This window comes from Ochotona princeps, chromosome 22, assembly GCF_030435755.1.
Source record: "Ochotona princeps isolate mOchPri1 chromosome 22, mOchPri1.hap1, whole genome shotgun sequence".
In the NCBI taxonomy this organism is placed as follows: Eukaryota; Metazoa; Chordata; class Mammalia; order Lagomorpha; family Ochotonidae; genus Ochotona; species Ochotona princeps.
Genome location: NC_080853.1, coordinates 40,136,059 through 40,152,659, shown reverse-complemented (window position 1 = coordinate 40,152,659; position 16,601 = coordinate 40,136,059).

Below are 16,601 nucleotides of genomic sequence, written 5' to 3'. Positions count from 1 at the left end.
CTGTATACTTCTTTGATTGGGCATGTGATCTGTTATTTTAGTATGTTCTGTTAGCATGGGTCCCTGTATATTGCTTTGATTGGACTTGTGATCTGCTGTTTTAATATGCTGTGTTATCACCAACATTGGTTAATAAAGACTCCTTAATAAAACCTTAGACATGTCTGGTGTGATCTTGCTCGCACCCTGTAACAGAACTGTTCTGTAGAACTCTATTTGAAATATACTTCATCTTTATACCACAATCTGGAAATTGTTTTGTGGATTTTTTTAAGATGTGGATGCTTAGAAGCTGGAATTTGAACATTAGTTAATATAGACCATGAAGTACCCTATACAACACACAAATGAACACATTGCTTATAATTCCCTAAATTTTTGATCTTTAATTTTATCCTTTTGTCTGTTCCCACTCCTCACCCGTTTTCCCTTTTACATTTGATATACTTAGCATGTGACCAGAGATTGTTCTGTGGTACAAGGACTCGTGGCATCCCAGCTGAGGAACTTGGAAAAGCATAATTGCGGGGTGCAAATAGTGGGACTGGAGAGGTTTATGCAGAATTGTTTCTAATATTTTTAAGTAAAAGAATTCTGAAATACTACTATTTGTCTTGCCAAAATAAACATTTCTAAGTTAATTTGTTGGCACCCTGACTTGTGGGAACTCATTCTAAGGGAATGACAACACCACTATGTTTTAAACTATTTTTATTTAGGATTGGCAGCCTCCATTTGCATATGAAGTTATAAGCTTTCACTTCACCCCAAGAGTCCAGCACCTAAATGAACTAGAGGTGAGTGTTACTTCCTCCTTCTTGCCTAAATTTATTCTGGGTGTTAGGACTGTAGGCTGACAACCTGGAGCACCTCATATCGCAGGTCCCAGAATTTGTGTGAATTGAGATTGTAGGATTAGTTACTCAAGGTTCAGAGGAAGTATCTGAGTTTTTGCAAGTTATTTAAAGTGGTTACTATGTTGTTTCCACTTAGCATGTTATAACAACTGTATAGCTCTTTTTTTCATGGTTGAAAGATTCAGTAACAGAGAATTAAATTTCACCTTGTCAGTGTTTATTATTTTTTAAAGATTTATTTATTTTTACCAAAAGGCAGATTTACAGAAAGAGAAAGATCTTTCATCTGCTGGTTCACTCTCCAAATGGCCACAACTGCTGGAGCTGAGCCAAGCCCAAGTCAGGAGCAGGAGCTTCTTCCAGGTGTCCCACACAGGTGCACGGTCCCAGGGTTGCTTCCCCAGGCCACAAGCAGGGAGCTGGATGAGAAGTGGAGCAGCAGGGATATTAACTGATGCCCATATGTTTTCCCAATGCTTGTGAGGTGAGGATTTAGCCACTGAGCCATCCTGCCAGGCCCAACTGAAGTCTATTTAAGTGTTGCTGTTTTTCCCCCAATCTGCCACATTTTGAGATGGTTCCCCAGTGTGGTATAAAAACTACTGGAGAGGTCACAGTAGCATACCATAGTGGCTAAAGTCCTCGCCTTGCATGCACCAGGATCCCATATGCGCACTAGTTCCAATCCTGGCAGACCCTCTTCCAATCTAGTTCCCCGCTTGTGACCTGGGAAAGCAATCAAGGAAGGCCCAAAGCCTTGGGACCCTGCCCCCATGTGGGATACCTGGAGGAAGTTCCTGGCTCCTGGCTTTGGATCTGTGCAGCACTGGCCACTGGGGGTCACTTGGGGAGTTCTAGGACATTCAGAATCTTTGGTGTTGTGGGAGACAATAGCCAGGTCAGTCTCCCCTGAAGGCACCAGGAACAATTGATATGGAGATGAATGAGTAGGACACATCCTGGCTCACAGGTTTAGATAAAGAACCTGCTAGATTTGGGGAAGGGCACTTAGCTGTTAAGATGTAGATGGCTCAGCCCCTCCTCCCTGGATGCCTATGTGACAACCTTCCTTGAAAAGTCTGGTCCTGTTAATAAGCTTTGGCTGTTGACCATCAGTCAGCAGTCCACGCGTGTTATTATCATCTCTGTGCACAAAGTCCATCGCTGCAGCACAGTGACAGGGAGTGAATCAATTGGCAGAAGATCTTCCCTGTCACTTCTCTTTGTATGTCTGACTTTGCAATAAAAATATATAAGCCTTAAACAAACAAGCAACAACAAAAACCCCTGTGAGAGGGACCAGTGTGGTGGCTCAGTGACTAAATACTCACCTGAAAGTGCCGGGATCCCCTGTGGTTGAGTGTGTGTCCTGGCGGCTCCACTTCCCATACAGCTCCCCGCTTGTGGTCTGAGAAAGAGGAAGAAGGTGGCTCAAAACTTTGGGACCTTATCCCCCTGTGGGAGAGTCAGAGAAACTTCTGGATCATCTCAGCTGTGGCCATTATGGCCATTTGGGTAATGAAGCAGTGGATGAACATCTCTTTTTTGCCTCTTTTTCTCGGTAAGTCTGATCTGCCTTTCCAACAAAAAATAATTTTTTAATTAATTTATTCTTTTGGAAAGTCAGATATACAGAGGCAAGGAGAGACAGAGAGAAAGATCTTTTGTCTGCTGGTTCACTCCCCAAGTGGCTAAAATGGCCAGAAATGAGCCATTCTGAAGCCAGGAGGGAGCTTCTTAAAGATCTCTCACATGGGTGCAGGGTCCCAAGGGTGTGGGCCATCTTTGACTGCTTTCCCAGGCCACAAGCAGGGAGCTGGATGGGATGTGGAGCAGCCAGGACATGAACCAGTGCTCATATAGAATCCTGGCATATGCAAGTCTAGCACTTTAGCGACTAGGCTATTGAGCAGGGCCCAAAAATAAAGTAATCTCTTTTTAAAGATTTCTTTATTTTTATTGTAAAGTCAGATATACGCAGAGGAGAAGAGACAGAGAGAATATCTCTGTCTGATGATTCACTCCCCAAGTCACTTGCAGGGCATGGTACTGCGCGATCTGAAGCCAGGAGCCAGGAGCCTTGAGCCTCTTCCAGGTCTCCCACGTGGGTGCAAGATTCCAAGGCTTTGGGCCATCCCCAGTTGCTTTCCCAGGCCACAATCAGGGAGCTGGGGCTGCTGGGATATGAAAATGCACCCCTGTGGCATTACAGCTGGTTCAAGGTAGCTCTTTAGCCACTAGGCCACTGTGCTGGGCCCAATAAATAAATCTTTTTTTTTTAAACAATTTTTTTTATTGTTTCCTTCATATATTTGATGTAAAAGGGGATTTTAAGGGAGAAACCCTATGCAGTCTCCCACCCACCCCAGCTCCCAGATGTGGGGCATGCTCCGAGGGTCTTGCTCAAGTGGTCTTGATAGTTCAACAGTTCTGAATCGCTGCCAGTCTCGCCGCTCCAAGCACGATGAGGTCGTTGAAGAATCCACTGATTGACATAGTCCATCATAGAGTCTCCATTTGCCCGGTGTTTCACTGCCAAAATATAGCTGAGGTGGTTGATTGACTTGTTCTGTCCTCTGTCTTTTTATGGTTAGGGTTCCGAGTCCGGCAGTTCCATTGGGGAGATCCCCAAAGAGACTTTGTCTGAGGTGTTTCTAGACCAGATTCCTGTATGCACTAGCAAGTACAGGGTCTGGCGCAGTTCATCACCCAAATCAGCTGGTGGTTGCAATTGCTGGGTTGGTTCTGTTTCCAGCCCTGTCTTCCACTGAAACCAATGGGTGCTGCAGTCCAGCCTGGTTCAGCCCAGCGCATACTCGGCCCTCAAACAAACCAGTGTGGGCTGCAGGCTAGTCGGAGGGTTTGCCAGTATGTGTAGCAGACTAGTCCAGTCTGTCCCACATCCTTCTGCTCTCATACTTGTCAATGGATATTACAACCTTGTTCAGTCTAACCGGCTCAACTATACAGCCTTCACGGATGTTGCTGGATGTCTGTCTAGCCACCCCAGCCCCTGTCCTAGTTTTTGTGCCCTTCCCTGGGGGTGGTAACCCAAGAGGGAGGAGCCCACCATTGCCCTCCCAGGCCACTCCCACATTATGCACTCTCCAGGTGGTTCTGTGGTTGAACTTGACAGAACTAGCCCCCAGTGCCAGCTTCTGCCAGCTGATGCTGTGGCTAAGCCCAAACAACCCTCACCCACTCTAATTGTAGATTGCACCAGTAGGATCAATCAGCCCAGCCTGGGTTTTCTCTGATCTAGTCCTCTTGAGGTCCACAGGTGTTGCAGCCCTGCCTAGTCTGATAAATAAATCTTAAGAACAACAACAAAGAAGCTTTAAATTTCTGATTTTTTTTAAATTTTTGATTTTTTTGTTTGCCTGTAAATATTACAGATGTCACTGTTGCCATTTATTTGTTGAAATCTAAATACCAGCCCAGAGTAATTTATGTGTTTAGCAGAAAATACTTGCCTCTACTTAACTAATAATTTTCACTTTTTAAAAATTCAGATTGTTGCCAGCAAAGGAGGTTTTGAAATGTTCATAAAAGAAAAGAAGTGGTCTAAAGCGGATAGCCACCGGGATATCTGCCAGGAAAAGAAACTGGGTCTCTCTTCAAAGTCTCACTATGAAAGAATTCTCTACCCATGTGAGCTGTTCCAGTCTGATGTCAGTATTATGGTGAGTTGCAACCTTTTTCTTAGAAGTGGATAAATTGGGCCTGGGGTAGTAGCCTATTAGCCAAAATCCCCACTTTGCATGTGCCAGGATCCCATTTGGGGTCTGGTTTGTATCCCAGCTGCTCCACTTCCTTTGCAGCTCCCTGCTTGTGGCCTGGGAAAGCAGTCAAGGACGGCTCAAAGCCTTGGGATACTGTAACCACGGGAGACCAGGAAGTAACTCCTGCTTCCTGGCAGCTCAGCTGCAGCTGTTGTGGCGAATTGAGGGGTGAAGTAGTGGATGAAAAAATCTTTCTCTCTGTAAATCTGCCTTTCCAGTAAAAATAAAACTTTTGGGGGAGAATATTTAAAAAAATTTTTTTTTAATTGGAAAGGCAAGTTTAGAGAGAAAAAGATCTTATGTCTACTAGTTCACTCCTCAAGTGGCTGCAATGTCCAGAGCTGAGGCAGTCTGAAGCCAGAAGCCAGGAGCAGCTTCTGGGACTCGCACGTGAGTGTGGGGTCCCAAGGCTTTGGGCCATCCTTGACTGCTTTCCCAGGCTACAAGAAGGGAGCTGGATGGGAAGCTGGAGCAGCTAGGGCCTGAATGGTGCCCATATGGGATCCTGGAGCATGCCAGTTGAGGATTTAACCACTAGACTGCTGTGCTGGGCCCCTCTTCATTTGTTTTATTATTGAAAATACTCCAGTGTATTTATGTACCTTTTTACTTGTTTACTAGTTGAACAGTGGATTGTTGCAGTTTTTGGCTGTTAGGAATAATAATATGCCTGTTTAGGTATAACGCTTTGTGTGGACATATGTGTTCATTTCTCCTAAGAGAGTAGAATTGCTAGGTGTTGTATTGCATTTATATTTACTTAAAAAAAACTGTCGGAATGTTTTTTGAAGTGGTTGAACCATTTTGCATTCCCCCCACTAATGTGGAGGCTTCCGGTTTTTCCATGTCCCGGCAAACACGTGTTGTCTCTTGTTTTGGTTATGGCCATTTTATTAGGTATGTACTGATATTTCCTTGTAGTTTTCATTTGCATTTTCCTAAAAGCTACTGATGATTTGCATTGTTTTATGTTCATGTTAGCCGTTTGTGTATCTTCCTCAATGAAGTGTGTGTTGGGTTGGCTTTGTATACTTGTAAGAGTTTGTTATACTAAATGCAAGTCCTTAATCAGGCACATGATTTACAAAAACTTTATTCTTGTCTGTAATTTATGTTTTCATTTTTCTGATGGTATCTGCTTAAAGAGTGGTTTGCAGATTCCTGTTTCCCTTTGATGGATTTTAGTTTTCGCATCATTTAGGAAGTATTTTCCTTACCCGTGGCTGTAGTCATTTTTTTCTCCATGTAGAAGTTCTGTGGTTTTAGCTTTTGTTACAGAGCATTTCCTTTTGAGTTCCCTTATTCCCTTATTTTAATTTTATTTGAAAGAGAGGAGAGAAAGGTTCCATCTGCAGGTTCACTCCCAGCCGGGGTAAAGCCAGGAACTCAATCCAGATTTCTCTTGTGGGTGGCAGGGATTCAAGTACTTACATAGTCATCTGTTGTGTGCCAGGCAGGAAGCTGAGTTAGGAATGGTGCTGGGACTTGAACTCAGGCACTCCTGTGTGGGATATGGGTCTCACAAGTGGGGTTGCTACTATTGGCTTTTACATTGAGGTTCATGGTGCATCTTGAAGTGTTTATTTTTGTGAGTGTATAACATATGAGGTACATATGCAGGTTATTTGTGGTGGAGGGCTTATGAATATTCAATTGTGATGAGCACTGTTTGTTTAAAACAGTATTGTTCAGTTGATTTAGCTAGGCTACCTGTATTGAGAATCAGTTGAGCATAAATTTACAGTGTTATTTCTGAACTGTTTTGTTGAATTGGATTGCAGTAGTCTTCCCCTAACGCCAATCCTAAGTCAGTCCATGGTTTCATAGATTTTCCTGTGGTTTTGATTGCCTACAGCCAATTGCATTAAAATATTGCATGTAAAATTCCAATATTAAGCGGTTTGTAAGTTTTTAGTTTTGTGATATTCTGATTCGTGTGATGAAATCTTACTTGTGTGGCCCTCCGTCCTGTGTGGAATGGGATTTATTCTTTTGCCCCTGTTTAATACCCATCTTAATTATCGGACTGGCTCTCACGGCATTCCAATGCTGGTGACCAGATATGCTTTTCTTTTTTTTTTTTTTAAGATTTTTATTTTTATAGGAAAGGCAGAGTAGTAGAGACACAGAGAAATGTCTGTTGCTTGCGGTTCACTTCCTAAGTGGCCACAATGGCTGCAGCTGAACTGATCCAAAGCCCAGAGGCAGGAGCCTCTTCTGGGTCTCCCACATGGGTGCAGGTCCCAAGGCTTTGTCAGGTTGCAAACAGGGAGGTGGATGGGAAGTGAAGCAAATGGGACACAAACCGGTGCCCACATGGGCTCCCGACACATGCAGAGCGAGGATTTAGCCACTGAACCATCGCATCAGACCCCAAAATACAACAGTACTGGTGTTGGCAATTTGGATATGCTCAAGAGAAGTCATAAAGTGTTTTCTCTCATAGGAAAAGTGAAATTAAAATAAGATTTTTTTAGATCAATGGCTATATTCACCTAACTCTTATCATAGTATGTTATTGTGAGTATTCTATTTCATTATTTGTGATCTCATACTCTGCCTAATGTATAAATCAAACTTTTGTAGAAAAAAGCTGTATCTTTTGTTTCAAACATCCATTGGCGGTCTTGGAATACCTACTCTGTGTGTGTTGTGGTTCTACTGTATGTGTCTGTGCAAATCTCAGGAGCACACTACTTTGAGTTCTGTAGCTTTAAAGTAACTACGGTATCTGGTAGTGGAAATTCCCCTCTTTTTTTTCTTCCAAATTTCCCAGCCATTTATGTTTCCACGTGAAGTTTAGAATGATGCTTGAATGTCTACCAAATGAAAAATTCTGAAATTTTGATAGGGATTGCCTTTTTTCTGTAGATGAATTTGTAGTGGAATTGTCATCTGGTTTCATGAAATTTTAGGAGCTTTATTGGGAATGTGTTTTTCTCCACTGTTTGTCAAACCTGATTTTTCTCAGGAAACTTTCTTTGCTCTGGTCTTTTAGGGTGTGCCGATGCCTAATTTAGATCTTAAGCAAAAAGTGGAGCCTGACGTTCTTCTCCTTGATACCCAAACTTCCCCAGATGCTGGCGCCAGGATGAATCATTGGTCGAAGAGAACAAGATGCCTAAAATCTCAGGTATCAATGCCCATAAGCCATTTTTCCTGTGAGTTTTGATTTCATTAACTCTTGGAGAAGAGTTGACTAGTTAGGGGAGGCCATTCGTGTATTGTTTGAAACTTGAAGCGATAATATCTTTTCTTTGAGATGAGTTGGAGAAGAAATTGTGAAAATCCTTCTAATCTGATTTAGAAGGCTGTATGAATTCTGAAGTGGGCTGAGTGGGAGAACCTGGGAAACTCTCCTAGTGGGTCGTAACTCTCACTGATGGTCACATGGTCCAGGGCTGTGGGCCGGGCAAACTGGACAAAGTAGCTCCAACTGTTGGCTAATTTAGGTGTCATGCCACAGATGAGGTTATTTAAATTTAATATCTGGCTCTCCTGCCTCCTGCTTCTTCCTCCTCCTTGTTGTCTTCCTCCGCCTCTTCCACCTTTTTGTTGCTGTTAAGATTTATTTTTATTGGAAGGCAGATTTACAGAGAGGAGAGACAGAGAGAAAGATCTTCCACCCACTGGGTCACTCCAGAAGTGGCTGCAATGGCCAGAGCTGAGCTTCTTCCATGTCTCCCACATATGGGTGCAGGGTTCTAAGGCTTTGGGCCATCCTACTGCTTTCCCAGGCCACAAGCAGGGAGCTGGATGGGAAGTAGAGCAGCCAGGACACAGACCTGTGCAGTATGGAGATACTAGCGCTTGCAAGGGGAAGATTAGTCAGTTGAGTCATCACTACCTAGTTTGTCTCATCTTATTGGTTCTACAAGAACATTTTGGTGCATCATGTCAGAAATTATCTGGTACTGATTGGACCGCTTATTGCTGGTTGTTAGTAACTTCAATTTCTTGGTTAAGGTGCTATCTACCACAACTCTTCCATTGTAAGTTTACTGTTTTTCACTTAAAAGAAATTATGCTTGGGGTTACTGTGTAAAAATTCTATTTTTCATTTGGATTCACGTATTTGTAAGTATATACTTTGCCTAAATACATAGGAAATGACAAGTGATGTTTTATTTTGTAAAGACTTACAGAAAAAGAATGAAGAGAAAGAAGTCTTTGGTTTGATGGTTTACTCCCCAAATGGCCTGGATAGTTGGACCCCAGGCCAGGACCTCTAGCTGGGTGCTCTCCATGGGTGCTTTCCTGGACAGTGAGCTGCCTTCATAATGGCAAGGGAGCTAGATTACAAGCGAGGCAAGTGGGATTTGAACCGGAGCCTGTAAGATGCCAGCCCTGCAGATGACAGCTTAACCCAGTGCACCGCAATGCTGGCCCCTAGGTAGGTGTTTTCAAATCCTATAATTCCTTTTATTAGTTTGCATTCATTTTTCAGTCAGAGATTTTTAGTGTTTAATTAAAAGCTGTTTTTCTATCCCCTAAGTGCATTTATAAACATTTTTGGAAAACTCATTTGAAACATATGAATGTGGTAAAACTATATTCAGAAAGCCTATTTTTAAAGTTTAGTTATTTATTTACTTGTTTATTTGAAAATGAGGTGGGTAGGGAGAGAAATCTTCCATCTCTTGGTTTGCTCCCCATGCGGCCACAGCATCCAGAGGTGGGCTGGTCTCAGGTCAGGAGCCTCTTCCAGGTTGCCCACATGGGGGGGGGGGACTGAAACGCCTGAGGCATCCTCTGCTGTTTTCCTCAAGCCACTTATGGGGAATTGGATGGGAAGTAGAGCAGTTGGGACATCAGCTGGCACCCACATGGGATACAGGCCTAATAGGCAGGCTTCACCTGCTAAGCCACAAAGCTGACCTAGTATCCTTTTAATTCACTAATTATTAATTAGTGTCTGTCACATTAGCTTAGTTTTCTTTTTTTTTGTTGACACATTTGAAAGTAAGTTGGTGACGTAACACTTTATCCCTTAGTACTTTGACATGCACCAAAAGTAAATGACCACTGCAGTATGACCATGGTAGTATGTGCACATTTAGCAAAGTTAACACATTTGCCGCCGCTTCTCCTTTTTTTAAATGGCAGATCAGATTTACAGAGAGGCAAGATCTTCCATCCACTGATTCACTTCCCAAATGACCACAACTGCCAGAGCAGAGCCTGTCAGGAGCCCCGTCTCCCAGGTGGGTGCAGGGTCCCAAGGCTTTGGACCACCCTCTGCTGCTTTCCCAGGTCGCAAGCAGGGAGCTGGATGGGAAGTGAAGCAGCCAGGGCACAGTCACAGCACGTATGGTATCGTAGTGCTTGTCAGGGAAGGATTAACCAGTTGAGCCACTGTGCCAGGACCAGTTGTTCTTTTACAACCCAAGCCCTTCTTTTTTTCTTCTTTTTTAAATTTCTCTACTCTGGACTTTTCTCAAGAATGGAGAAATATGCTCAGCAGCATATTATAAAGTTCATCTATGTTGTGTAAATACAGGAAGTTATTCCTTCTTATAGCCAATAATGTTGAATATTATATTTTATTTATTGATAAAATCATTAGGTGTTTGCAGTTTGTTATGAATACTGCTTCCATTTGTGTAGTTTTTAAAAAATGTTTTGATTTGAAAAGCAGAGAGAAAAAGTGAGAATTTTCTATCTGCTGGGTCACCTGTTCACAAGAGGCTGTACTGGCTGGAGCTGAGCTGATCTGAAGCTAGTCTGTCCTTGTGCCAGTACTGCACAGTGTGAGTCACATTGCTCTGCAGTGAGTTTTGAAATGGAGAATTGTGAGTTCTTCTCCTATGTTGCTATTTTTCAGGATGTGGGAAGAGGCTATTCTGGATGTTGTGGTCTAGGTTTCTGCCAAATATTTATTTTCTAAGTTCTTGCCCCTTACTTTAAGAGCATTTTAAGCACAGGTACCAGCATGGCTTGGATAAGTGGTAGCATTTATTCAGATGGTGAGGAACACAGACAAATGAGTGTCATGTTCAGGGTGAGTGAGCCAGAACGTGAAGGGTCAGGGAGAGATTGCTTCTCGGGGTTCATCCATGTGAAGTGAGAGAGCAGTGGGTATCTGAGAGGCTGAGAGTGTTAGAGGTGAAGAGAGCCAAAGTGTCGGTCAAGAAGCGCACCGCCAAGAGACTGAGCCCTTCCCAGTGTGGCTTGGATGGGGGTTGAGAGGGGAGTGGTGACAACAGGATACCACCCTCCAGGTCCTACTTAATGATGGTACAGATTGTTTGACGCTCAAGGGGGCAAATGGTATCATACAGGTGGGGGATGTGTGGCTTCAACTGACCCTAAACAGGCTGTCTGGCTAGACCATATCATGGGTACCTTTAAGATCAGACCGTTAATCTCTACAAACTGGAGACTTTTATAATAATTGTTTTTTGAATTTGTACATTAGCTTAGGGCATAGTGCCATCTTAAGTCTGCCTATCTGTGGGATGTTTTATTTATTCAGAGCTTTTTAATTTCATTTTTTCCCTAAGATTTACTTTATTTATTTGAAAGGCAGAGCTAGAGAGGTCTTGCATCTGCTTGAAGCAAGAGCGAGGACCCAGACTGCAGCTCAAGTTCAGAGCTTTGACATTTCACTTGGCCATGACCCACCAATGTTGGTGTGCTGTCAGCTTTTTGTTGCTTCAACTCATCCGTGTAAGTGTCTATGATGTCACTGTGATCTGGAGCTTGACACAACCTGTGGCAACTGAGAGACAGTCCTATGAATATCAAACTTCCACAACCATCCCCCACACCCTTGTTTTGGAACTTCTTTTCATATTCTTCCTACTCTCCACCCATTATGCCATGAGCTTTATTTACATGCTTATTGCAAAGAAAGCTTACAGATCTTACATATATACATCCTATTTTGATGTTTCAATTTGAGTAAGTCTCCCTTCCTAGTGTCTCCTGCCCTACATTCTTTTTTTGTTTTTTTTGAATGCTTGCCATTTTGTTTGTACTTGGTGCCATTGCATTATTCCACAAATTGTAATTCTTACTCCTTTGGAGCCAGGCATCATGTGAATTGGTGAATTTATAGTTTGGATAATGTAAGATATCCTTTGTTTAATTACTTAATCAGTTTGTTTTTTTATGCTTGAAAAAATATGCTTAGAACTTGTGTTTTCTGCTTATTAATTGTTTCCATACCTGCATTCCCATTGTATACCCAGATTCTGTTCAGGAGATGAGGTAACCTTGTTTGCATCCAATCCCAGGGGAAACTTTCAGTAATGCTGCTTACTTGTGTTTTATGTTGTAGTCTTATTTCTGACAACCTGGATGAGATTAACATAGTGAAGGTTTAAAATTGTTTATCCTATTCAATGTATTTTCTGTGTGGTTATGGGGATGTATTCAAGAAGTTATTAATTTATTTGTTTTTGTTTCAAAAGAGATTCTTAGGCTGTTGTTTTTCATTTGTTGGATCTGGTTCTTGTGCCAACTTGTGAAGGATGGGTTTATGTTTTGTTGGGAAATTTTCCCTTTACTGCTTGAATGAATTATGTATTGGTTGATTTATCGACTACTGCTACAAGGTGGAGTCTCAGGCCTTGTATTTTCTGTTTGTTGATTGTCTCCATGTTCACATTTACACTGTAATATGGAGTCTGGACATGAGAAGATTCAACCCAATATGCATCTGACCCCAGGGGAAACAGTCTCAATAATCCTGCGTTACTTGAGTTCTATGTTTTAGGCTTATTTTGTTGCATCCGATCTAAGCCTCTGCCAAAGAAGTACACCCAAACTACTCTGCTACACAGCAAAATGTATTGAGGAGACAGGTAAAACAATTGGATTAACCAGCTTTCTTTTTTTCCCAGAGTTACCCTGAGGTGTGGTTTAGATGATTTCTTATAAAAAGAATGAGTTATACAGCCATGGGATCCATGTGAGTTGGGCAGCTACAGGAGACTGTCATAGAGACAATGGGTAGGTGATAGTAATTGCAGAAGGTTGCCGTGGGAATACTGGGTAGGCTTGGCCAGACATAGGAGGCAGCCATAGAAACAATGAGTGAATCAATCATACAAACTAGATTTCTGGAACTGAGGTTTCAGGATATTTTAGCTTAGTGATCCGCATCCCAAAGCAGGAAACTGGAAATGCAATTTGTACAGAAGAATAAACAGCAAGTTAGCACATTTGTGCAGCCCTGAACCAAAGTGACTCCATTTTGTGGCCAGATTTCACATCTCCCCCTTTCTTAGTAACTAGAGTCAAACCATTGACTCATTGCCTTTCAGAAATGGAGTTATAATGAGACCTGGGGATCATAAATTTAGCAGTATAAATTTTTTTGGATATGTAACCAATCAATTAATAATGATACAGCCTACCAGCAACCCTAACAGGAAAAGCATAAGACCATAATCAATGTGGTGGGCAAGGTGACTAGGAGAAGAAACTCTCAAATCTGTTTTGTTGATCTTCTCTTCACTTTTCTCTTTCCTTAAGTTTCTTACTAGAGGAAGACTATTCTCAGTTATTCCAGGGTAATTTGCATAGAAACAGCAGGCTTTTCTCAGGGTCATTCAAAGGCCTCCTTGTTTGAGGTACAATAGGTTGAGTCTCCAGCTGTGTTGGAGTGCTACCAGGGCCAAGGAGCTTTGGGAGGATTCTAAGGTAGCCACATAATTTGATTACTTACTGTTTGCAAATGTTGGCTCCATTTTTGCATTTTTTTGTGAGGCTCAGTCCCCAGACCTGGTTTCTCCATTCAAGAGACTCTTTATTTTGCTTTGTTTCTAACAGAACAGGACCGTTAAAATTATTATATTTTTAAAAGATTTACTTATTTTTATTGCAAAGCCAGACATATGGAGAGGAGTAGAAACAGAGAGGAAGGCCTTCCATCCGATGATCTAATCCCCAGGTGACCATAATGGTTGATACTGTGCCAATTCGAGGCCAGGCGCCATGAACCTATTCCTGGTCTCCCACGTGGGTGCAGGTTACCAAGGCTTTGGGCAATCCTTGACTGTTTTTCCAGACCACAAGTAGGGACCTCAATGGCAACCAGGGCTTCCGGGTTTAGAACCAATGCCCATATCAGATCCTGGTATGTTTAAGGCAAGGTCATTATTTCCTAGGCTACCACACTAGGCCCAAAATTTATTTTTCATAGTATTTTTTTAATTCGTATTTTGAATTTTATGGTACAATTTCTGAGAGACTGGGATTTCTTCCATCCCCCAACACTCTCAATCCTGGACAGTGTTTCCCCACATTGCTACAACAGTATAGTCCTTTATAAGGATTCATGATTAAATCAGTCTGCTATTTAAGTGTGCCCTTCAATTGCTAGTACAGACAATGTTAGATCGTCCAACATCCCATCATCTACAAATTACCAAAAGCTTCACTGGGTGTCCATCTTTGAACTGGAAGTATGGATGCATACTGCATTGCATCCCCACATCTGGATATGGTACTCTCTATTACTCCATCACTATACATCCCACAAATGAAACGCCTTGAAATAAGGTATGAATTAGAATAAGGGTACCTTTTTCCCCACATTCACACAAACAGATATTGTTAGTGGAGTTTTGATTGTAGGCCAGTCTCACTGGAGTTAGATGGTACCCCAATGTGGTTCCATTTGTATCTCCCTGAAGGCAAGGGAGCCTGAGCATCTTTTCCTATGTCTGTTAGCCATTTCTCTTTGCTCTTTTGAAAAATGTCTGTTCATTTCCGTTGCCCATTTTTGCAGGGTTCTTTATTCACGGTCTCTGGGTTTCTGAAGCTCTTTGTAAATCCTGGATATTAGTCCCATATCATTTGTGTAGTGTGCACAAATTTTTCTCCCTTTCTGTTGGCTGCTTCTTCACTGTGTTAATTGTTTTCTTTGCTGTACAAAAACTTTTTAGTTTGATGTAGTCCCATTTGTGCTTTTGGTATCTTTTCTAAGATGTCTCCTAGTACACTAGTTATTGGAAGATGCTTCCAATGCTTTCCTTTAATACTTTCATGGTTTCTGGATGTAGATTTAGGTCCTTGAACCATTTAGAGCTGATTTTTGTACACTGTGACAGGTGCAGGTCTTGCTTCCTAATGCTGAAAGTTGCTATCCAGTGGTCCCAATAGCATTTGTTGAATAAAAAAAGGATTTTCCCCTGGTGTGTTTCCAGTTTTCTTGTCAAAGATTAGTTGGCTATACATGTGTGGGCTCTCTTCTGATATTTCTGTCCTGTTCCTTTGATCTTCCCAGTTTTTGTACCAGTACTAGATTGTTCTGATGACCACTGCTACGCAGTATGTCCTGAGTATGTCTTCTTTGTTATTTTAGCTAAACTAATTATGAATTTGGCTTAGAAGAGGGGTGGAGAATGCGTGTTCCAAATGTTGTATGAGCCTGTGAAGCCCGTTGGTCTGACCTTCCTAGAGTAACAGCAGGGAGGACTTGAAATGCAATAACTTACCAGCAGGTTGTTTCAAAAATGCTGCATTATTATTAGTAGGATTAGTATTATTTATTGGAAAAGCAGATATGCAGAGAGAAGGAGATACAGTGAGAAAAGACTTTTGTCCATCCACTGATCCACTCTACAAGTAGCCAAAAAAAAAAAAAAAGCCAGGTCTGAGCAAATCTGAAGCCAGGCGTTTCTTTCAGATATCCCATGTGAGTGCAGGGTCCTAAGGCTTGGGGGACTGCTTCCCCGGGCCTCAAGCAGGAAGTTGAAAGGGAAGTGGGACATCAGAGGTATGAACTAGCTGCCTTATGGAATTCCCATGAATGCAAGTTGAGAATATAGCCACTAGGCTATCATACTGCTACCAAGGCAATTCTTAAGTTCAAGATCTTCTATGGATTCTTAATGATGTAAGTGTCCAAATGGCCCTTGGTAGAATAAAGGTTGACAGAAAATATCAAATTGGAGATACTGTTTCAGCACAGTGACACAGTGGATCAAATTTCCACTTAAAGTGCCTCTGTCACACAGGCACCAGTTCAAAACTTTGCTGTTCATCTTGCTATTCAGCTCTCTTTTACAGCACCTGGGAAAACACTTGGATCCCTGTACCTGCATGGAAGACCCAGAATAAGTTTTTGGCTCCTGACTTTTCTGCCTGGCTCAGTCCCAGCTGATGCAACAATTTTTGGAATAGACCACTGGATGGAATACCTCGCTCTCTTTCATTATATCTCACCTGCTCTGTAACTGTGCCTTTCAATCAAACATGTGTAAAAAGGAAAAAAAAAAGAGGATACAAGGGCAATTGTAAGAGAAATCATGGAGATGACAAGGATTAGAGATATGGCCTAATCACTTTTTTTTTTAGATTTATTTATTTTATGACAAAGTCAGATATACAGAGAGGAGGAGAGACAGGGAGGAAGATCTTCCATCCAATGATTCACTCCCCAAGTGAGCCGCAACGGCCAGTGCCGTGCTGATCTGAAGCTGGGAACCAGGAACCTCTTCCAGGTCTCCCACACGGGTGCAGTGTCCCAATGCATTGGGCCATCCTCGACTGCTTTCCCAGGCCACAAGCAGGGAGCTGGATGGGAAGTAGAGCTGCTGGGATTAGAACCGGCGCCCATATGGGATTCCGGGGCGTTCAAGGCGAGGACTTAAGCCGCTAGGCCACGCCGCTGGGCCCGGCCTAATCACTTTCTACAAAAAGATTCTGGTTTATAACTGAAGGAGTGTACATAGAGAATGTTCCTCTTACCCTCTGGTCTTTTCTTCTAGTGCACCTTCCAAGAAATATAAACAACTGAAAACATGCCAGTTAAATCTCTATCCTAATACTATACATAGCATTAACTAAGGCCAGAGGACCTTTAGGCAGTGAGTTTGGAAACAACAGGCTATTTTGACAACAAACAATATTCTGTGTGGTGAGGCTCTAGTGGCCAAAGAGGTGGAGAGAAAGTGCCAGTTAGTCTGGACTGGGAAGCTGTGAGCAATTAACTATAATGCTGTCCACT